The 24,282-nt window shown below is 36.5% G+C and overlaps 1 pseudogene; it reads left to right on the top strand.

The window, feature by feature from the left end:
- The first annotated feature begins 12,781 nt into the window (after positions 1-12,781).
- LOC114048435 lies at positions 12,782-16,931 on the top strand (annotated as a pseudogene).
- Positions 16,932-24,282: the final 7,351 nt, after the last annotated feature.

Here is a 24,282-nt window from a genome sequence, read left to right as displayed (position 1 = left end):
GTGTGTCTGAAACAGCAATAGATTTGAAGTTAGAGGTCCTTAGTACAAATCTGTACCCTGCTTATATGTGACCTTGTTCAGTTGTGCTGACTTTTCATGACTTCATTTGTGGTTATCTCGGTAAAGATACTGTAGTGGTTTGCCATTTCCTTTTCCAGTTTATTTTGAGAGATGAGGAACTGAGGCAAATGGGATTACGTGACTTGCCCGGGGTCACATATCCAGTAAATGTCTGAGTCCAGATTTTAACTTAGCAAATCTTATTCTCATCGGATTTGGCTTAAGGAGGGAATAATATACACACTCAATTAGGTATGTAAATCTATCTTACCCTACAGGAAAATAGGGGAGAAGGGAACAAGAGAGCAGGGGGATTATAGAGGAGAGGGCAGTTTGGGGGAGGGGGTAATCAGAAACAAACACTTCTGAGGAGGGACAGGGTCAAAAGAGAGAATAGAATAAATGGGAGTCGGGATAGGATGAAGGGAAATGTACTTAGTTTTTCACAACACAACTTCTATGGAAGTGTTTTGCACGACTACACATGTATAACCTGTATCGAGTTGCTTGCTTTTTCAAGAGGTTGGGTGAGGAGGGAGGAAGGGAGAAAATTTAGAACCCAAAGTTTTAAAAACACATGTTAAAAAAATTGTTTTCACATGCAACTGGGAATAAACACAGGAAATGGGGTATAGAAATCTATCCTGCCCTACAGGAAAATAGAAGGGGAAAGGGATAAGAGAAGGGGGGGAATAGATAGAAGGGAGGGCAGATTAGGGGAAGAGGTATACAGAATGCATGCCATCTTGGGGTGAGGGGTGGGATGAGATGGGAAGAAGTTTTGGAATTCAAAATCATATGGAAGTGAATGTTGAAAACTAAAAAATAAATAAATTAAAAAAACTCCATTGGAAGCCCTTCAGTGATGGGAAACTCACTAACTCATGAGGGGAAACTATCCCACTTTCAGACTACTTAATTGTTAGAAATGTTTTTCTCCTATCAAGCTGAAATCTACCTTTTAATCATCTCCCATCACTCTTTATTCTGCCCTCTTGGAATCAAATGGGATTAAATGAGATAATATTTGTAAAAGTGCTTAACACAGAGCTTGGAACATAATAAACACTTAATAGATATTTTATTTCCTCCACGCTTTTAGGCCATTTAGGACAAATATAATCAGCCTTTCACAAGACAGCTCTTAACACACTTAAAGATAACTTTCATGCCCTCACCTCAATCCACCCAATAAACCTTCTTTTCTGCAAGGTAAACATCCCCAAATCCTCCAGCTAATCTTTAATTGGCATCATCTCTACCATCATAGCAGATGTCCTCTCCTAAACATAGTTCAGTTTGCCTATCAATCAAGTAGAATCTGTTAATTCCTAACAGTGTACTAGGTTAGGTTCTAAGGCTAGAAAACCAGAAGCAAAATAGTCCCTGTACTTGAGAAGCTTTTTGTTACAAAAGGAAAGACAAGTACATGCATTGCTGCTGTTCAGTTATTTCAATCAGACCCATTTGGGGTTTTCTTGGCAAAGATACTAAAGTGGTTTGCCATTTCCTTTTCCAGCTCATTTTACAGATGAGGACAAAGAGGCAAACAGGGTTAAGTGACTTGTCCAGGGTCACACAGCTAGTAAGCATCTGAGGCCAGATTTTAATTCAGAAAGATGAGTGTTTCTGACTTTAGGTCTGTCCCTCTACTCTCTGTATCACCTAGAAGCATAGGCATATGCAAAAGGGGAAGAGAACAAGCATTTATATAACACATGCTATGTGACTGGCACTGTGCTAAGTGTTTTACAAGTATTACCTCATTTGATCCTCAAATGACCCTGAGAAGTGACACTGTCATTATCCCTATTTTACAGCTGAGAAAACTGAGGCAAAATTTGAAATGGCTTTCCTGTTTCCAGGTTTACTGCACCACCTCCCTTGCCCTTTCCCCCAACATACACCCACTCTGAAGCCCACACTGAACAAATATAAGACATTTTCAACTGCGGAAATGAAGAAAAGCCTCATAAAGACAATTGTGCTTGAACTGAATCTTAAAGGAAACCAGAAATCCCAAGAGGCAGAGATGAGAAGGGAATACTTTCCAGGCATGGGGAACAGCTGTGCCATCCATGGAAATGGGAAATGAGAATTGGAGTGTCGTGTGTCTAGAAAGGAGGCCAGTTTGGCTCAATTAATGTCAGTTTCTTTCCTAAAATATAATGCCATGAACCAAAAACAATGCTTCAGATGTGATCTGACCAAGACAAAGTATAGCAAAACTCTCATGAATGAATGAATGCTTGAATGAATGAGTGCAAAAAAGGATTTATTAAGTACTTGATATGTGCCAAACACTGTGCTAAGCCCTAGGGATATAATAAAGCAGAAAGCAAGAGAGTCCCTGCCCTCAAGGAACTTATATTCTAATAGGAGAAGGTAATACATACAGGAGAGTGGTGACCAGGGAGGAAGGTTTTCTCCTGGGAAGTAACAGGGATGGTACCTGGAGTTATTGAGCAATTATTTGGCACCTCTTTTCCAAGAGTGGCTGTCTGATTTGCTTATTGTTTTCAAAACAAGAGCTAAGGGGAAAGAGCATATCATGAAGACGACTGGGGAGCTCACCAATCATTTCCCTCATTCTGGACATTAGCCTTCTGATAATGCAGCCCAAGATAACAGTAACTTTTTTTCAGCTGCGTGTGAATGCATTTTGAAAGATATGAAATGCTATGTAAGTATCAGATATTTATAACAACAATAATAATCCTATGAACATTTCTAAATTTTGTTTGAATTTTTCAACTAATTTTTTCAAGTGAAATTTCACCTTCCTTCCCTCTCATGCATCCCACTACATTGGAAAAGAAAGAAAAACAACAAAATAAGTATAAACAAGCAAAACAAATTTTCGTGTTGTCTACGTCCCCCCCCCCAAAAGGGGACCTGTATTCTGAGTCCATCACCTGTCTATCAGAAAATTAGTAGTATGTTTCATCATGGTTCCTCTTGAATAATGATTGATCATTGTGCTGATCAATGTTCCTAACTCTTTTAATATTTTGGATTTTATAATATTTTTATTATTGTATAAATTATTCTCCTGGTTTCCCTCACTTCATTCTGCATGATATCACACAGGTCTTCCCATACTACTCTGTAATCATCCCCTTTATCATTTCTTACAGCACAATAGTATTCTGTCACATTTATGTATCACCCTTTCCCCAGTTGATAGATACCCCCTCAGTTTTTAATTCTTTGCCACCACAAAAGGAGCTACTAAAAATATGTATATTTTTCCTTTTTTTTGGCTTTTTGGTGAGGCAATCAGGGTTAAGTGACTTGCTCAGAGTCACATAGCTAGTAAGTGTTACGTGTCTGGGGTCAGATTTGAACTCAGGTCCTCCTGATTCCAAGACTGGAGCTCTATCAACTGTGCCATCTAGCTGCCCCCACTTTTCCCTTTTTCTTTTTCTTTTTTTTTTAAATTAATTTATTTTGATTTATCAACAATCATTTCCATATGCTTTTGAGTTTAAATTTTTTCTTCCCCTTCCTCCCCACCACCCTCCCAAAGACAGCACACAATCTGATATATGCTATACATATACATTCCTATTGAACATATTTTCACATTAGTGATGTTGTAAGTAAGAATTAGAACCAACAGGAGGAACCACCAGAAAGAGGAAACAAAACTCAACAGAAGAGAAAAAATAGCAAATAGTGTGCTTCAATCTGCATTCAAACTCCATAGTTCTTTCTTTGGATGTAGATAGCGTTTTCCATCATGAGACCTTTGGAGATGTCTTAGATCTTCATATTGCTGGGAAGGGTTAAGTTTATCAATATTAGTCATCACACAATGTGACTGTTATTGTGTACAATGTTCTCCTGGTTCTGTTCACTTCACTCAGCGTCAGACCTTACAAGTCTTTCCAGGTTTCTCTGAAGCTAGCCTGTTCATCATTTCTTATAGCACAATAGTATTCCATTACATTCATAAACCACAACTTGTTCAGCCATTCCCCAATTGATGGGCATCCTCTCAATTTCCAATTCTTTGCCACCACAAAAAGAGCTACTATAAATATTTTTGTACATGTGGGTCCTTTTCCCATTTGTATGATCTCTTTGGAATCTAGCCCTAGAAGTGCTATTGCTAGGTCAAAGGGTATGCAAATTTTTATAGCCCTTTGGGCATAGTTCCAAATTGCTCTCCAAAATGGTTGGATCATTTCACAACTCCACCAACAATGCATTAGTGTTCCAATTTTCCCACATCTTCTTCAACATTTATCATTTTCTTGTTTTGTCATCTTGGCCAATCTGATGGGTGTGATGTGGTACCTCAGAGTTGTTTTGATTTGCATTTCTCTAATCAATAGTGATTTAAAGCATTTTTTTCATATGACTACAGATGGCTTTAATTTCTTCATCTGAGAACTGCCTGTTCATATCCTTTGACCATTTATCAATTGTATTCTTATAAATTTGACTTAATTCTCTATGTATTTTAGAAATAAGGCCCTTATCAGAGAGACTGGTTGTAAAAATTCTTTCCCAATTTTCTACTTTCCTTCTAATTTTAATTGCATTGGCTTTGTTTGTGCAAAAACTTTTCAATTTAATGTAATCAAAGTTATCCATTTTGCTTTTTGTAATGTTCTCTATCTCCTATTCAGTCATGAATTCTTCTGTTCTCCATAAATCTGAAAGGTAAACTATTCCTTGCTCTCCCAGTTTGCTTACAACATCAGCCTTTACATCTAAATCATGAACCCATTTTGACTTTATTTTGGTATATGGTGTGAGATTTTGATCTATGCCTAGTTTCTGTCATACTCTTTTCCAGTTTTCCCAGCAGTTTTTGTCAAAGAGTGGGTTCTTTTCCCAGAAGCTGAGGTCTTTGGGTTTATCAAATAATAGGTTACTATAGTCATTGACTACTACGTCTTGCATACTTAATCTATTCCACTGATCCACCCCTCTATTTCTTAGCTAGTACCAAGCAGTTTGGATGATTGCTGCTTTATAATACAATTTAAGATCTGGAATGACTAGGCCACCTTCCCCTCCTTTTTTCTTTAAATCTCTTTGGAGTATGTATAGACTTAGTAGTAGTATTTCTGGGTCAAAGAATATGTACAGTTTAATAGATTTGCAGGCATAATTTTAAGTTGATTTTCAGAATGGCTAGGCTAGTTTTAGAGCTCCTCCAGCAATACATTAATATACTTGTTTTTGCCACAGTCCCTCTAGCATTTGTCATTTTCCTTTTTTTGGTCAATTTCATCAGTCTAATTGGAGTGAGATATAACTTAAGTTGTTTTGATTTATATTTATCTAATTATTAATAATTTAGAACATTTTCATATGGTTATTGATAATTTAGATTTTTTCTAAAAAAAAGTCTTTATATCTTTTCATATATCAATTGGGAAATGGCTCTTAGTTTTACAAACTTTATCATTTCCTTATAAATATTAGAAAAGAGACCTTTATCAGAGAAATTTGCTGCACATATATTTTCCTATTTGCCTGTTTCTCTTCTAGCTTTAGTTGCATTCATTTTGTTTGTGCAAGAATGTTTTTATAATGCAATCAAAATTGTCCACTTTACCTCCTGTGATCCTCTTTATCTAGTTTGCATATGAATTTTTCCCTTTTCACACATCTGGCCAGTAATTTCTTCCTAGCTCCTCTAATTTGTTTATGATGTTGCCCTAATTTATGTCAACTATGTATCCATTTGGAGTTTATATTGCTATATTATGCAAATGCTGGTCTATACTTAGTTTCTGTCACACTGCTTTCTAGTTTTCCCAATAGCTTTTGTTTAATAGAGTTCTTGATCCAGTAACTCAGGTCTTTGGGCTTATCAAACACTAGCCTACTGTGCTCATTGACTTTTGTATGTTGTTTACATAATCTGTTCCACTCATCAACCTCTCTATTTCTTAACTGGTACCAAATTGTTTTGATAATTATTTCTTTGTAATTGTTTGAGATATGATAGTGATAGGTTCCCTTCCTTTTCCACTTAAAAAAAAAAAGACTAATTTCCCTTGAGATTCTTGAACTTTTGTGTTCTTCTAGAACAATGTAGTTACTATTTTTTCTGATTCTTTAAATGTTTGATAGAATTTGCTGATAAATCTCTCTGGTACTCGATTTTTGGGGGGGGCGGAGTTCATTGATGCCTTCTTCAACTTCTTTTTCTGAGATTGGATAACTATGAGCCCTGTATTTTTCATTTATAAACATTGTTTATGAGTCCTTAATATAATCAGAATGCTTGTAGGATTAACCTAGAAACTTTTTCCAAAGGAGCTAAAAGGATGTTAAAGGTATCTGTTCAATCTGTCTTCCTAAGCGCCAGTACATATGTGTCTTGATGGTTGGCATAAGGAGAGGGTGATGGACCAGTCTTTTTAGAGAAAGGATAAATGTGAAAGTAACCTGCTGGAATGTATCAGAGACCTGTGCTATGCTGAAGACTTCTGGGATCTTAGGGAGAAAAGCAGGTGGAAATATCAAACTAACTTCATCAATAACCATGTATTCAGTTCTACAGAAGTCTCTGATTATTATTGAATATTATCAACACATTCAGAAATGTTGATTTTATTTTCTGACAAATTGGTTTTTACAATGACTGAATTTTTCTCCAGAGACTTTGACTGAGAAGGATCAAGAACCCTAAACCTGAAGAAATTAGTTTCCTGAACCCTACATTGAACCTAGATGCCAATTTTTTTCTGACCCTCAAACCACACCAAAGATGCACTCTTTTCACACATACATATATACATACACAGGCACAATGAACCTTTAATGAACCTATTCACATTAGACTGACTCTTTTACATTTTATTTTCTATAATCCAAATGCACAAGCATTTATTTATGTGCCTATTCTGAGACAATATGCTTAGAGAAACAGAGAAATTCTAGACCACAACCAAACTAGAGCACAGGAGGATTCTCTGCTGAACTGCTATTTCTTCTGGTTCAAGGACCCTGTTCAAGTTATACCAGAGAAGTCCCCTGATATAAAGTAATACATCTAGTGAATTTACAGTAATGAACTCTGGGATTACAGCTCAACTCCTGACCTGTAAATGGAATATGACAGAAAAAAGTCTGCAGACTAAGATGTGGTAAAGCTCATAAATGGACTTCTCTTCAGGGAAGAAGTGGCAGGGAGAAGATAGCTTTCAGGGAATGGAGTTAACAAAGAACCATTTACTGTCCAGATAGAGCTGAAATGTTATCTATCATCAGAGGCTCTCAAGGTTTGGCCAAACCAGGACAGCATTATGCAGATTAAATGGGAAAATGGAATTAAGAAATGTAACAGACAGGGATGTCACCACTATGTTTTACTTAGGTGTGTCCCTTTAATGGAGTTGGCACATTAGAGCTAGATGAGACGGGGGCTTGAGTCAGGCAGGGTCTCTTGTGGTCACATCTCAATTGAATTTGCTGTTAAGGCCATCCTTCATGCTATCGGGGCCAAGACAGTGATGCCTGGAAATGAAGGAGATGGTCACATTTTGCGTAAATGTCTTGCTTTCTAAAGAAGAATATGGAAACTCACAGATTGTATATACCACAGGATCAGATGACATGGTTACATTCCTGGTGGATCCCAGGCCACACAGCTCTGGCTACCATAGGGATGACAGGAGAATAGATGATCCAGAATAATATCCTATCAAGTCCTGAATGAATATTCCTCTCTGGTTGAGGAGAGATTGTGGTATGCTTTGTCATACTTGGAGCCCATGATCCCTGACCTCTTATCTATACTCTAGACTTTGAAAGATAGCAAGAAGGGATAAAATGCTTTATTCATTCTATTCACTGCAACACCATAAACTAATTCTCCAAGATTCCTTTTCCTATTTCCCACTGAAATAAAAAAGCCCCTAGGACTCATCTTTGCCAATGCACCTTCAGGTAATCACACATTGTTTCTCAGCTGGTCTCATGAATACTTCTAAGGACAGCCCTCGCAGTGGGACAACCATATGATTAGTAACATGGACTCAGAGTTATATCGTCCCACCTCCATTCACAATGTAAACATTGAGAGCACGTAAAAGTCACCTCTACCACACCCCTGCATCACAATGGACACATATTTAGAGAAGTCACCCCCCTTTCCTGAAATATAGGCATCCTTAAGCATCAGATAGATAATATCCCCCTCCCTGGAAGGAAATAAGAACATAACTGGAATATGAGAAGGCTGCTGGATTGCTTCTTGTGGGGATCCAGAAAGATGAGGGTGCTTTGTTTTGGCAGGTTTTGTAGCAACCACTGAGACTTAGTTTGGGCTTGTCTAACAGATGGTTTGGCAAACAGATAAGGGGGAGAGGGATGGAGACAAAGAGACAGAGAAGAGGACAGAGAGACAGAGGTAGAGAGAAATAGTAACAGCAACACAGACAGAGAAAGGTATTAAGAGAGAGAGACAGACAGACAGACAGAGACAGAGACAGAGAGAAACAGAGACACAGAGACAGAGAGAGACATAGACACAGAGACACAGAGAGACAGACACACAGAGAGACACAGAGAAGGAGACAGAGATAGACAGAGACAGATGGAGAAAGAGACCGAGAGACAGGGACAGAAAAAGAGAGTAATTAAATTGACAGGATAGCTAGGTCATTCTTTCTTGTCCCTTATAGACAAAAGTCCCAAATAAACTTTTTTGAATCACCATTTAACTGAGGGCTTGCTCCTACAACTAGAAAAGTCTCTCTTCATAATCTTTTGGAAATCCAGTCCCACAACTAAATTCTAAGTCAAATTGTAAGTATTTGGTAGGAATGCACAGAATCTGGCTCTGACCTTTCATAACCCAAGGAACTGGCAGGAACAGAAAATAGGGTGTCATCACCAGGAACCAGGATGGAGCTGAGTATATATTGTATTTAGTGAGGTGATTTAAAAATTAACCCATGTAAAGGAAACACCTGTGTTTATTATGGGACCAGAGAATCAGGAAAGAGAGGGAAGTCCATAGTCAGCTCTTGATTCTCAGGAATGTCTGGTGGGTAGAATGGGCAGCCACTTGCTTGATATTATCTGAGAAGAACCAAAAAGTCTCTCTGCTCCAAAAATATTCCTTGAAATTATGAATAACTGTTTAATCACTATTCATTTATAAGTTGATTGGTTATATCAGAACATATTTTCCTATAGCAACTGTTATAAATGATGGTTTCTCTTTTAGATTCCCAGGCTAGCTCACAAAACTCTGTCAAATTCATATATCAGATAAAATGCTGCACATTTGCAATGAAAAACTGAAGACAATGAACATTTTCTGCTAATTAGTAATTAAAACAGAATATAGTTAAATTCAATAGGAAATTCTTAAAAACGTGTCATGGAAAAGAAATGGGGATTGGACTTGTGATTCCAATGACTTAAGGAATCTTCAGGTGAAGAAATTCCTCTACCACTGCATGTCAGTACTTCCTATGCAATTTCAAGTCTCTGAGAGCTGTCTAGGTGACTGAGAGGGTAAGTGACTTACCCAGAGTCATGTAGACAGTATCTGTTGGAAAAAGGATTTGAACCTGGTCTGTCTGGTTTGATGTCAGTTTTCTATGCTCTTGGAAGGCTGCCTCTCATTTGAGGAAGAAGCAGATTTAATTAGAAGAACATGAATGTATAGATGAAAATATGTTTGTGGAGGTGCTGGGATATTTCCAAAGGCTTTAGTTTCTTTCTAGTACTTAGATCCAAAAGGACTATCTCCCTTAATACAGGTTAAAAGGGCAGGTATGGCTAGCATGCCTTAGTTCTCCACTAAAATATACATTGCATAGGCAGCTCCCTCCCCAGTCACTGGATTTCTTGAACACTAACATTAATTCTTCCTGTTCCTTTCCTCCTTTTGCTCCCTCCTCTACCTCAATAGCACTGTTCTTACTGGAATGAGCTATTAGTTATTGCGGTAATTTTTTATTTCACAAATGGATGTGAAGGAAGGAGGGAGGGAGATTTTCCTAAGGCAATTGGGTAAGAATTGAGCTAAAAAAGGGAAAAAGAAAGGGTGTTAAAGAAGATGTATACATATGAGACTGAGATTGCCTGAGGTAGAATTATTTGAGCTACTAATGGTAAAAGACAGAGACAAAGAAAAGAACATATCCAGGATGATTCAAAGAAGAAAGGGGATGCTAAAGGAATGTGTTCATTTAGTATTTGTTAAGTATTTACAGGTATCTGGGTGACATAGCAGAGGGCTGGCCTTGAAGTCTAAAAGACCTAATTTCAAATTAGGTATCAGATGCTTATTAGTTGTTTGACATTGAGGAAGTTATTTAATCTCCCTCAGCCTCAATATCCTCATCTGTAAAATGAAGATAACAATTTTACCTGCCTCAAGGCATTATTGTGAGATACTATGATGAAAACACTGTGTACACCTTAGTGTGTTCCATAAATGTTAGCCACTACTATTATTGATTATGCATGAATTGTTGTGCTGGGTGCTAGAAAACAGATAAGATTTGTGTAAGGGGTCCCAGCCTCATGGAGGGTCTAAGACTGGCATAATATATGCTGATCACTATAAAATGGAAATTTTTCACTTCAGTCATGGAATTTCAGATTTGGAGCTGGAAGAGATGCTTAGTTAGGTCATTTAGTTAGAGGTCATTTTGACATTTAGCATTTGAAGAAACTAAGGCCCCAGAGAAGCTAAGTGATCTATACAATACCACACAGGTAGTAAGTGACACAGATGGGATTTGATCCCAGGTGTTGGGATTCCAGATCCAGTGTTTTTTTCTACTATGCTACAATTTGTTGTATTGAAAAAAAATGGTACATGAAGCTCAAGCGGAAAGTCAATACTGATTCTCTGGGTCATTAGGGAAGATTTGAGCCTATGTATTTATAGTGAGATAGCTTTTGAGTTGGATTTTAAGTAAGGTGTGTAATAATTCAATAGGCAAAAAAGGAAAGAGGAATTTTCCATAATGGCCCAGAGGTGGCAATGTCATCCCCAAACAGTTTGGTTGCTGTTCAGCCTCACCTCAGAGCACTTTTGCATTCACAGGCACATCCATAAGTTGGATCTTCTTAACTTGGAATGTACCTCAATAAAAATACATTTGCCACAAAAACTAGATTTATTATAATTAGATATGCTTTCAAATATTCAGAAGGCACTTTGGGATATATGATATAGTAGAAAAAGTGCTGGATTTAGATCCTGTGTGACCCTGGGAAGGTGACTTAACCTCTGTTTGCTTAATTTTCTCATCTGTAAAATAGGGATAACAATAGCACTTATGTCCCAGGGTTGTGAGAATCAAATAAGATAACAATTGCCAATCACTTTGCACAGTACCTGGCACATAGCAAATACTATATAAATATTAACTATTGTTGTTGTTGTTCTTAGGGTTAGAGGACCAGGGTTCAAATTCTAGTTTTGCTTCTTACTACTAGTGTGACTTTGGACAGGTCTCTTAACTTTTTCCAAACTTCTCATCCATAATATTAGGAGGTACACTAAAATCAGTAATTCCTAACCTAGGCCCTATGAATTTTTTTAATATTTTTATAACTATGTTTTAATATAATTGGTTTACTCTGTAATTCTATTTGTTTTCTTTATAAATTTAAAATTATTTTTCTGAGAAGTTCTCCATAGGCTCCAACAGACTGCCAAGGGGTCCATGACACACAAAAATGGTTAACACCTAGACTAGATGATCTTTAAGGTCTCTTCCAGCTTTAAAACATTTCAGGAATTTCCCCCTAACCCCCTACCCACCACTGCCCAAATACAAAACACAAAACTAAAAACTCTGATCTTAACGTATTTCCTTGTTCTTTGTATCCTTCTTATAAAAATTAAGTTCCTTGAATTAGTTTCTTGAATTTTCCATTTATTAGGATTCTGGGTAAATGGGAGTTTGTTGTTATTGCTGATCCATTTCAGTCATGTTCAACTAACTCTGTGTGACCTCATCTGGGCTTTTTTTTGACACAGACACTAAAGTAGTTTGCCATTTCCTTCTTGTTTATAAATGAAGAAGCTGAGACAAACTGGGTTAAGTGACTTACCCAGGTTCACACTGCTAGTAACTGTCTGAGGCCTGATTTCAACTCAGGAAGATGAGTCTTCCTGACTCCAGGTCTGGTACTCTATCCACTGTGCCACCTAGCTGCCCCCAAATAAGAGTTTATTACATTTTAAAAATGGTTGTTCCTGAGTATATGCTCATTTTGTGCCTGGTTTGAAAGGAGACCAAACCCTGTGAGCTGACTTCTTATCTATAGCAGAGATTATGCATAGAAAACTCAGGTTTGTACTTGGAGGATTATGAGCTGTGTCAATCCCTAAATAAGACTTTTTCAACTTAAAAAATTTCAGGAAGAACCCAAAGAAGAAAGTTTTTTTCCCATTTGTGCTATTTTCTGACTTGGACTTTTAATTCAATTTGTTTAAGCATTTCTTAATTTTTCACCTTCTGTGGGAAAAAAAAAACCCTGCTTATTTAGCACTTTAACATTTGCAAAGCAACTTTTCCAAAACAATCTTCAAGAATACTGGATTTTGTGGGGGTGGGAGTGCCAAGGTGGAAGAATAGAGGAAGCAAGTGAGCTCACCCAATATATAATGCCTCAAATTTAATTTTTGGGTGACAAAGACAACAAAAGGTTGAAATCTAGCCTGGGACAACTTAGAAGTTTAGCAGGAAATGTCTGTCAGAAGAAAAGGTCTGTGATGCTGGGGTGGGGACTGATCCAGAGCCACTGGGCATTGGAGGTGGTGAAAGCAGCAGCTTCTTTGTCAGGAGGTCTCAAAGCAGAGTTGGTAAGAGAATTGGGAGACTGGTCAGAAAGATACCATAGGGAACACAAGTGTTAGTACTAGGCACAAAACAGGGTGATGTTTGGCAACTCCATTGCATGTGTCCACTTCTAAATCATCATTCCAGAGTAGAGAGGAGCACTCACTGTCCTAAAGGAGCAGTACTTTTTTTTTGCAGTCACAAGAGAGCAGGGGACCTGAGGAACAGTATTATTTCTGGTCACAAGGGAGCAGTGACTACAGCTCTCCCCAGATCAGACCACCTTGGAAGCACCAAAAACTTCCATATCCCCAGAACAAGCTCTGAAAACAGCAATGTGAAAAAGTCTGCCTCTTGAGACAGTGCCTCCACACCCCACCTGGGAATAGAGCCCTAACTTTAACATAATATTCAAAGTCAAGAAATAGACTAGAAAAACAATCAAACAACAACAACCAAAGAAAAAAAAAAGAACCTGACCATAAAAGTCTACTATGGTGACACAGAAGATCAAGATAAACTCAGAAGAAGACAACAATGTCAAAACATGAACAAGCAAAGCCTCAAAGGAAAAAAGAAGTGAATTTGACATAAGCACAATAAGAATTCCTGGGAGAGACAAAAATGATTTTAAACAACAAATGAAAATGGCAGAGGAAAAATTGGGAAGAGAAATAAGAGCAACTCAAGAAAATTATGAAAAGACAATTAACAGATTAAAAGAGGCACAAAAATACTAAACACCTTAAAAAACAGAATTAATTAAATGGGAAAAGAAGTACAAAAACTCACTGAAGAAAATAATTCCTTAAAAATTAGAGGGCAAGTGAAAGCTAATGACTCCATGAGACATCAAGAAACAATAATACAAAGTCAAAAGAATGAAAAAATGGAGGAAAATGTGAAATGTCTCATTGGAAAAACAACTGACATGGGAAACAAATCAAGGAGAAATAATTTAAGAATTTTTGGACTACCTGAAAGTTATGATCAAAAAAAAATTCTAAACAACATATTTCAAGAAATTATAAAGAAAAACTGCCCCAATACCCTAGATCCAAAAAGTAAAATAGAAATTGAAAAAATCCATTCATCACTTCTCGAAAGAGATCCCAAAATGAAAACTCCCAGGAATATTATAGCCAAATTCCAGAGCTCTCAGATCAAAGAGAAAATACTTTAAGCAGCCAGAAAGCAACTATTCAAATATTGTGGACCACAGTCAGAATCACATAAGACTTAGCAACTGCCACATTAAAGGAGCAAAAAGACTTGGATCATGATAATGAAGAAGGCAAAAGAACTGGGGTTACAACCAAGAATAATCTACCCAACAAGACTGAGTATAATCCTTCCAGGGGAAAAATGTATTTAATGAATAGAGAACTTTCAAGCATTCCTGATGAAAAGACCAGAGATGAACAAAAAATCTGACTTTCAAATACAAGACTCAAAAGAGCATAAAAAGATAAACATGAAAGGGAAATTATAAAGGACTCAATAAGGTTGAACTTTTACCTTTCCTTATGGGAAGATGATACATATAACTCCTAAGAACTTTATCATTATTAGGGCAGGTAGAAGGATTCTACATAGAGAGAGGGTGCAGGAGTGAGTCAGTTATGTAGGGATGAACTTAAAAAATGATGGGAAAGAAAGAGGGACACACTGGGAGAACAGAAAAGTAAGGCAGAATGGGGAAAATTATCTCACATAAAAGAGGTACAAAAAGAAGAGCTTTTATAGTGAAAGGGAAAATGGTGGAGGAGACAGGCAACAGTTGAACCTAACTCACATCTAAATTGGTTCAAGGAGGGAAATACACACTCAGTTGGGTATAGAAATCTATCTTACCCAACAAGGAAGTAGGAGGGGAAAAGACTAAAAGAAAATGAGGGGGGGACAAAAGGATAAAAGAGAGGGCAGATTGAGGGAGACAGTGGTCAGAAACAAAACATACTTTTGAGGTGGTGTGGGACAGAGAGAAAGAGAGAGAGAGGGAGGATAAAACAAAGGGATGGAGGGAAATGCAAAGTTAGCAATCATAACTGTGAATGGGATAAATTCATTCATGAAACAGAAGTGGATAGCAGAATGGAATGGAAACCAGACTCGAACAATATGTTGTTTACAAGAAACAGGCTTGAAACAGAAGAACACACGCACAGTTAAAATAAGGGGCTGGAGCAGAATAAATTCTGCTCCAGCTGAAGTTGAAAAGGCAGGTGTAGCAATCATGATCTCAACAAATCAAAAGAAAAATAGTCCTAATTAAAAGAGATAAGCAGGAAAACTACATCTTGCTATAGTTCTTTCTCTGCATGTGGATAGCATTTTCCATCATGCACCTTTTGGAATTTTCTTGGATCATTGTATTGCTGAGAAGAGATAAGTCAATCATGGTTGATCATGGCACAATGTTCCTGTTCCTGTGTACAATGTTCTCCTGGTTTTGCTCACTTCTGTCAGCCTCAGTTCATGTAAGTCTTTCTAGGTTTTTCTGATATCTGTTTGATGCAAACATTTTAAATAAAATAATAGCAAAGAGATTACAGTACTATATCACAAAGATCATACACTATGACCAGATGGGGTTTATACCAGAGAGCAGGGCTGGTTCAATATTAGGAAAAACTATAAACATAATTGTCCATATCATTAACAAAAACAATAAAAATCATATGATTATATCAATAGATGCAGAAAAAACTTTTGACAATGTACAATATCCATTCCTATTAAAAACACTATAAAGTATAGGAACAAATGGAGCTTTCCTTAAAATGACATGTAGCATCTATCTAAAATCATCAGCAGGCATTATCTGTAACAGGGATATGCTAAAAGCCTTCTCAGTAAGATCAGACATGAAACAAGAAGATCCATTATCACTGCTATTATTCAATATTGTATTAGAATTAATATTTATGGCAATAAGACAAAAATAAGAAATTGAAAGAATAATAATAGACAACGAGGAAACAAAACAATCACTCTTTGCAGTTATGTGATGGTATACTTAGAGAATCCTAGAGAATCCATTAAAAAACCAGTTGAAACAACTAACAACTTTAACAAAGTTGCAGGATACAAAATGAATCCACATAAATCATTAGTATTTCTATTTATTATTAAAAAATCAAGAAGAGAGAGAGAAAGGGAAATACTATTTAAAATAACTACAGACATTATAAAGTATTTAGGCTTTTATTTGCCAAGCCTAACTAGGAACTATGTGAACACAATTACAGAGCACTTTCCATACAAATAAAGAGAGATCTAAACAATCTGAGAAAGGTCTTCATCTAGCAGTGCAGTTGGCAGAGCAGTGACACAACACTGTAGTCTCCGTGGGAGTGGAGCCCCTGCAGGAGAGGAGGTTTCTTATGAAGGATTAAACATATCACAATAAAGCCTGAAATAGACACCAACAATCTTGTTGAGCAGCAAGTTCAGCTCCTTGCAGAGATGTACATTCTTATTGATGAAAATGATGATAAGATTGTTGCAGAGACTGAAATGAACTGCTGCCTGAATAAAAACACTGATAAAAGATTATTACATAGAGCTTTACTGTCATTTAATACAGAGAACAAGTTCTTACTGCAGCAGAGATTAGATACTAAAATTACTTTTCAAGATTTTTTAGAAACACTTCTAGTCATCCACTAAACAACCCAACAGAACTAGAAGAAAATAATGCCATAGGATTAGGATGGGCAACTCAGAGACATTTTTAAAGGCTAAACTAGGAATCCCCATGGAATAGATTCCTCCAGAAACTTTTTTCTATCTAACATAAATTCACCACAAGGCACAATCTGATGTGATTTGGGGAGAATATGAAATCGATTATATCTTATTTAAGAGGTAGAATGTAACCTTAGGTCCAGATCCTAATGAGATGAAAAGTTTTTGTTATGTGACCAAAAAGGAACTAGAAGAACTGTTGGGGAAAATGCAACGATGGGTAAAATTAAAATTATGGCATGGTTCAAAATCACTGCTGAAACTTTTCTTTTTAAATGGTGGGATAGCTTGAATCACTTGAATAAATTTATTGATGATGAGAAAAATTCTTAGAATATAAAAAGTGGGTCTAGAATACTCCACATTAAAGTAATTTTAAAATTACCTTGTTTTTTTATTAGGCTGTGGTTGTGGGAGCACCATCACAGATGTCCTAGCTAGGTGACTATAAATTGTATGCCTTACATGTACACATGGCCAAAAAGTATAACATGTGGAAGATATTTTATTTGAAAATGAAACAAAACCACACATGCCTGCACACCCATTCAAAATTTAGCTAGGTTAACATCTTTTAATGTGTTCCTGAAAAAATCTGTTTGTTGCATATTTATACAAATTAAATTTTAATACGATTGGGACAGGCTTCTTCAGTATCTATGTTTCTATTATGGTTCAGACAAAAGTTTTTTTTTTCCTAAAAGAGGAATATATTTACTTCTCAGTTACTTTTATCTGCTTGGATATTTTGAAATATGCTGAAATAATGTGTAACTGTGTTGAACTGTTACAGAAGATTTTTTTAAAAATTAAATTAATTATTTATTTTAAAAATCACATTAACAATGGTTTTATCTATTCTATTTTTTTATAAAGCCAACTCTTACTTTTATTTATTAATTTATTGGTTTTCTTACATTGAATTTCATTAATTTCACCTTTAATTTTTAGGATTTCTAATTTGTGTTTAATTGGAGGTTCTTAATTTGTTCTTTTTCTAGGCTTTTTAAAAATAATTTCATACTCAATTCATGGCTCTTGCCTTTCTCTATTTTATTGATGTAAGCATTTAGAGATACACATTTTCCTCTGATTACTGCTTTTGCTGCATCCCAAAGGTTTTGGTATATTGTCTCATTATTATTCTCTTTCATAAAATTATTTATTGTTTTTATGACATTCTTTAACCCACTCATTCTTTAAGTTATTTAGTCTCCAATTAATTTTTAATCTGTTTCCATGGTCCCTTATTAAATATATTTTATTACATTATGATCTGAAAAGGGTTCGTTTAATAATTTTATTTTTCTTCATTTAACAATTAACTATTTATGCCTTAATATACAGTCAATCTTTGTAAAGGTACCATATATCACTAGGAAAAATGTATATTCCTTTCTATTCTCATTCAGTTCTCTCCAGATATCTATCATATCTGGCTTACCTAAGATTCTATTCCTCTCCTTGGCTTCTTATTTATTTTTTGGTTAGACTTAACTAGCTCTGAGAGGGGAAAGCTGAAGTTCCCTGCTATTATAGTTGTGCTTTCTCTTTCCACCTGTAATTCATTTGCTTTTCCTTTAAAAATTTGGTCACTATAGTATTTGCTGCATATAGATTTGGTATTGATATTACTTCATTATCTATGGTACTTTTGCCTTGTAGTTTCCCTGTTTATCTCTTTTAATTAAACCTATTTTAGCTTAAACTTTGTCTGAGATCATGATTGTTACTCCTGCTTTTTTGTACCAGCTGAAGCATAATAAATTCTACTCCAGCCCTTTAGTTTTACTGTGTATCTCATTTTTCAATGTATTTCTTGCTAGCAACATATTGTTGAATTCTGATTTTACACCTATTCTTCTATGTTTCTGTTTTATGAGTGAGTTCATTATAATCACATTCCAAGTTATAATTACTAGTTGAGTATTTCTCTCTACCCTATTTTTCCTTACTGTTTATCCATTTCTCCCTCTCTTCTTCCCCTATCCCACCTCAGATGTCTAATTTACTTCTGACTATTGCCTTCCTAATCCTCACACCTTCTCAGAATCCCTCCCTCATTCTCTCCCCTTACCCTCCTATTTCTTGATACACACACCTTCTTAGAGTCCCTCTCTTATCCTGTCCCCCACCCTTCTAGGTGCATATGTTATTCCCTCTTTAACCCCATTCTGATGAGAATAGAGTTCTAGAACTACAAGCCCTCCATCCCCTCCTGTCTTCCATTGTAACAGTTCTTCCATCCATGCCTTATTTGTATAAAATAATTGCTCCATTTTACCTCTTCCTACCCAATTTTATTTTTTTAGGATCATCCCATCATTCTAAACTTAACCCCAAGTCTTCTATCTATGTATGCTCTTTTAAACTACTCTAGTAATGATATCATTCTTAAGAGTTACAGAAAATGTTTTCCCATATAGGAAGCAAACAGTATGACTTTATTAAATCCTTAATAATTGGTCTTTCATATTTAACTTCTTACATTTCTCCTGATTCTTGTAGGTCAAAATTTTCATTCAGTTCAGATGATTTCCTCACAGATACCTGAGAGTCCTTTAATTCATTAAATTTTTCCATGCAGGATTACACTCAGCTTTGCTGAGCAAGTTATTCTTGGTTGCAAAGCCAGCTCCTTTGCTCTGTGGAATATCATGTTCCATGCCCTTTGGTCTTTTAATATAGAAGCTGCTAAATTTTGTGTTATATTGACTGCAGCTGTGCAGTATTTCAATTGTTTCTAGTTGCTTATAGCATTTTGTCCCTGACATGGAGCTTCAAAACTTAGCTATAACATTCCTGTGTGTTTTCATCTTGGAATCTCTTTCAGGTGATTGTTGGCAGATTTTTAAAATTTCTGTTTTACCCTCTAGTGCTAAAACTTCAGGCCAATTTTTCCTTAATAATTCTTGAAATATAGTGTCTAGACTTTTTTTTTAAATCATAACTTTCAGGTAGTGCAATAATTCTTTTATTATCTCTCCTTGATCTGTTTTCCAGTTCAGCTGTTTTTATGTAATGTTTCACATTATATTCAATTTTTCATTCTTTTGATTTTATTTTATTATTTCTTGATGTCTTACAAAGTCATTAACTTTCACTTGTCATTCTAATTTTTAAGAAGTTATTTTTCTTTCATAAGTTTTTTGATATCTTTTTTCCAATTGGTTGACTTTCTTTTCATAATTTTCTTGATTTTCTTGTATTACTTTATTTTTCCCTAATTTTTCCTCTGCTTGCCTCATTTGAGTTTTAAAGTACTTTTAAGCTCTTCCAAGAACTCTTTCTTTTTGGGCTTGTGACCATTTAACATTTTTCTTTGAAGTGGAAGTAGCTGTTTTGATGTCACTGTCTTCTTCTGAGTATTAACCCAGCTCTTCTCTACTGCCTTAACAGTTATCCATGGTTAGGTTCTTTCTTTTTTGCTTACTCATTTTAGTGGAATATTTCTTGTCTGTTAATTTTATGTTAGAGTTGAGCTGTAGTCCTGAGTTGTGGAGGATAGTGTCTCATCCTTCAGGTTTTTTGTGCTGCCATTTTCTGAGTTCCATCTGGGGGCCCAACCTCAGGTGCTCCTCTCTGTCCCTAAGCCACAACGAGGACCCCCAGCAACCCTGTCACCACAAATGGTCTTAATCCTTGTGGTCCCTCCTTTGGCTACCACCTTCAACTCATCCCTCTGCCCTGGAACCAAAACCAGTGACTCCACTCTTCTTCAAGTGACTGTAGCCACCAGGCAGGGCCCTCACCCACTCACCTGCATTGTGTTTTCTTCTCCTTACCCACAGCTACAACCTCAGACTGTGTCTGCTCAGTACACTGGGCCCAATATCAGGTGCCAAGAGAGGGCTCTGTAATCTTCCCCAATCAGCCATGTGACCTCCACACTATCCATGGGGCAAAAGTTCCTGAAGCTAAAGCTGCTGTGACATAGCTGAGCCCAGGGCTTGCTATTTGTTAATTCAAAGGTATTTGCTCTGAGGTATCTGCTCTTCCATCAGGCCAGACCACCACTCTGAAAGGTCAGGTCTTTCCTAACATCTTCAAAAATTGTCTTATGCTGGACAGCTGCTTTACCCTGACTTTCGATTATTTCTGCCATTTTAAAGTTCATGCTGAGGCATTATTTTAAATTTTGTGGAAGAGTTTGGGAGAGCCAGGGAATTTCCTGCATTATTTCACCATCTTCTTAAGATCATTTCCCTAGTATGGAAGATTCTAAGGAAACTGGTATTGTCTCAAAGGTTTAGTTTCTTTACCTCTATTCTGTGTGAAAATGAAGGTTAGTCATTCTGGAAGTGGGTTTTTAAGAAAAAAAAGGTTTGTAAAAAGTGGTTTTAAGTTTTAGTGCTACTCTTTGTATAAATACTTGAATTCAAAGAGCATTATTCTAATGAGGAATAACAGGACCTATGTGTACAAAAATATTTATAGCAGCTCTTTTTCTGGTGGCAAAGAAGTGGAAATTGAAGAGACGCCTATCAATTTGGGGAATGGCTGAATAAGTTGTGCTATATGATTGTGATGAAATACTATTGTACTATAAGAAATGATGAATAGGATGGTTTCAGAAAAAAACATGAGAAGAACATATGAATTGATACAAAGTGAAGTGAACAAAACCAATAAAATATTATACACAGTAATAATAATATTGTAATGATATTCAAATGCAAAAGATTTAGGTGCTCTAATCAATACAACTATCCAAGACAATTCCAAAGGACAATGGTGAAAAATGCTATTCACCTTGGGAGATAACTGATGAACTCTGTGGGCAGACTGAAGCATACTTTTTCACTTTCTTGATGGTTATTGCTTTTTATTTATTTATTTTCTTTTGCAGCAAAGCTAATATGGAAGTATGTCTTGCATGACTTCACACATATAATTGATATATATTACTTGCTTTCACAATGGGTTGGGGAAGGCCTGGAGGAAGGGAGATAATTTGATAATTAAAATTTTTTTAAATGAATGTTAAAAATAAAATTTAAAAATAATATAAGATTTGGAGTCAGAAGACTTTGGTCCAAATCCCAACTCTACCATTTAATAATTGTGACTTTGGGTAGGTCATTTCTCCTCTCTAGGCCTCAATTTCATCATATATAAAATGAATGTAAGAGTAGCTGAAAGCTAATGTCCCTTTCAGCTCTTAAATCTATGATCTTTTATCATCCTCATTTTACAGATGAAGAAATCAAGTTCACGGAAGTTAAATAATTTGCTCAGGGTCACACCACTAGAAAATGTCATTGTCTGAATCTGAAATCTGTTCTCTTGATCCCAAATTCAATTGGCCCCCTGCCCCCAAAATAGTATTCTCTCTCAGAGGTGTGGTGCCTTGTCCAATCCAAAGCAGATTTTTGTCTTCTTGTAGCATTCCGCTATTGCATACATTTGGAATCTGACTCCTATATCAGTCTCCATTGTTCTTTTTCATGTGTGGCACATCTCTTCAACTAGACCACCAATCAAGGTATATGAAACTTTGCCTCTTATATGCCCCCTTAGTGCCTAGACAGCATAAAGAGTGTAGTAGGATGAATAGGAAGTTGTATCATAAATAGGCGGTGAAGACTTTGATTTCACCTATCTTGTCCACCATAGCATGGAACTGGAATTCCACTGAAGGGTGTTCAATGTTTGAAACAATTGTTATTGTTGTTAGTAAGTAAGATGCAACATGAGAGTAGTAAACAGAGGGTTGGTATTGGAGTCAGTAAGATCTGGGTTCAAGGCCTGACCCTGATACATATTAGCTGCATGACCCTATATGAGTAGCTTAATTTTTCATTACCTCAAACTCTGACTATAAATTTTAGATGAGTTGTTGATGTGCATTGATGGAGGGACTTTTCATATAGGGAGTTCTCTATTGATGAGTAATTAAAGGTCCAGACTACCCCCCCACCCTAAAAAGGGGGCAGGAGGCACTATAGCTTCTGCCCAGGGAACAAGGAAGACCAAGGAAGCATGGTATACTTAAACTGTAAACATTAGAGAGCTCCAGTGATCACTAGCTTATTTCTGAGCCTAAGGTAGACAGTCAAAAAATACTTCATAGAATGGATGCATGAATTAAGCTAAGTTTCTCTATAACATGGCTCCTCAGTCCTTTTCCTGGGACAGTCTTGTAATTGATTAAGGATGTGGTCCAGAGCTGAGGTTTTGCAGTTAAATTATAATAGCTATCAGCTTCCATGGACCCCAGACACCAGGCTTTGAGATCTTTCAGTCTTCCTTAGTCACATTTCCCAGTCTTAGGGATTGATCGTGAGTGATAAGGTGAAAATCATTTAGGGCTTTTTAAAGCCTTTTGGCTATGTGCATTTTACAGGGATGTTATTGATACAAATTGAATAAATGGGACAGGAGAAAGACAGTGGTTAGGGTAGATGGAGAGAATAAATCCTTACTGGCCTCTAGTGAGCTACTTTAAGGGACCAGAGCTTCAGTAGCAGTTGAATTCCAAATCCAATTTGGAAAGCTACTCTAACGGGGTGTGAAGAATCCTTTTCACAGAATTAGAAAGTCACACAGTCTCAGAGCTGAAAGAAGCCTCAGAATCCATTTGCACAGCCCTCCCTCACTCAAAGCAAAGTCAATTGCAAATCATGTCATCATCTCCCTGATGTCATGGTCTTCTTTGAGAATGAAGGACAAACACAAAAACAATAACCCAACCCATACCTGACCCAGAATTCCCTCTGATAAATCCCCATTTATTAGTGCTTATCTAATTCTTGTTTGAAGATTTCCAATGAGGAGGGAGGGCCCTCAGTATCTCCTGAAAAAAACCATTTCACTGTTAGTTTTAATAGGAAGTTTTGCCTTTCATTGAACTGAAATCTGCTTCTTTGTTACTTCCACCCACTGCTCTTAGATCTCTGTTCTTGGGACAATCAAAACAAGTCTAATCCCTTTTGTGCATGAAAGACCTTCAGATATTTGAAGACAGTAAACATGGCCCTTCTAAGTCTTTTCTCCTATAGGCTAAACATCCCCAATTCCTTCAATGGATCCTTATAATGTCCTTGAACCATCCTCTTCAATCCCTTCTGAATTCATTTCAGTTTGTCAATGTCTTTCCTAAACTCTCATACCTAGAGGTGGACAGAGATGTCCAGATGTGAGCAGACCAAAGCAAGGAATAACAGCATCTTTATTTCCCTCATAATGGACGAAGTGCTTCTTGATGCAGCCTAGGATTGCATCAACTTTCCTGCCTGATATACCACACTTTTAACTAATGTTCAGCTTGTAGTTCACTATAGCCCCCAAATCTTCGTCACAGAAATTGTTATGTAGCCGTACCTCCCCTATTCTATATTTGTCAATTTTTTTCCCTTAAGAGTTGAATTTTATTTTTATTCAGTCCATTGTTCTAACTGGTCAAAATATTTTTTGAATTCAAATTAACATATGCTATGTTAAGTATCCCTCTGAGTATTTTGAAAAGCATGCCATCTATTATTCTATTTAACAGGTATGCCATCTATGCTTTCTATAAAGTCATCTGTAAAAATGTTAAATAGCAAGAGGTTGAGGAGAGATACCTGAGGCACTCCACTAGAGACATCTCTCCAAATTTAAATCCAGTGTCAGATACTTAGTACTTATGTGGCAAGTCATTTAACTTTTGTCTGCCTCAGTTTCCTCAACTATAAGGTGGAAA

The sequence above is a fragment of the Vombatus ursinus genome, unplaced genomic scaffold (assembly GCF_900497805.2).
Source record: "Vombatus ursinus unplaced genomic scaffold, bare-nosed wombat genome assembly UNPS02014793.1, whole genome shotgun sequence".
Lineage (NCBI taxonomy): Eukaryota > Metazoa > Chordata > Mammalia > Diprotodontia > Vombatidae > Vombatus > Vombatus ursinus.
Note: the sequence above shows the minus strand (reverse complement) of the source record. Positions and strands in the feature narration are given on the sequence as shown.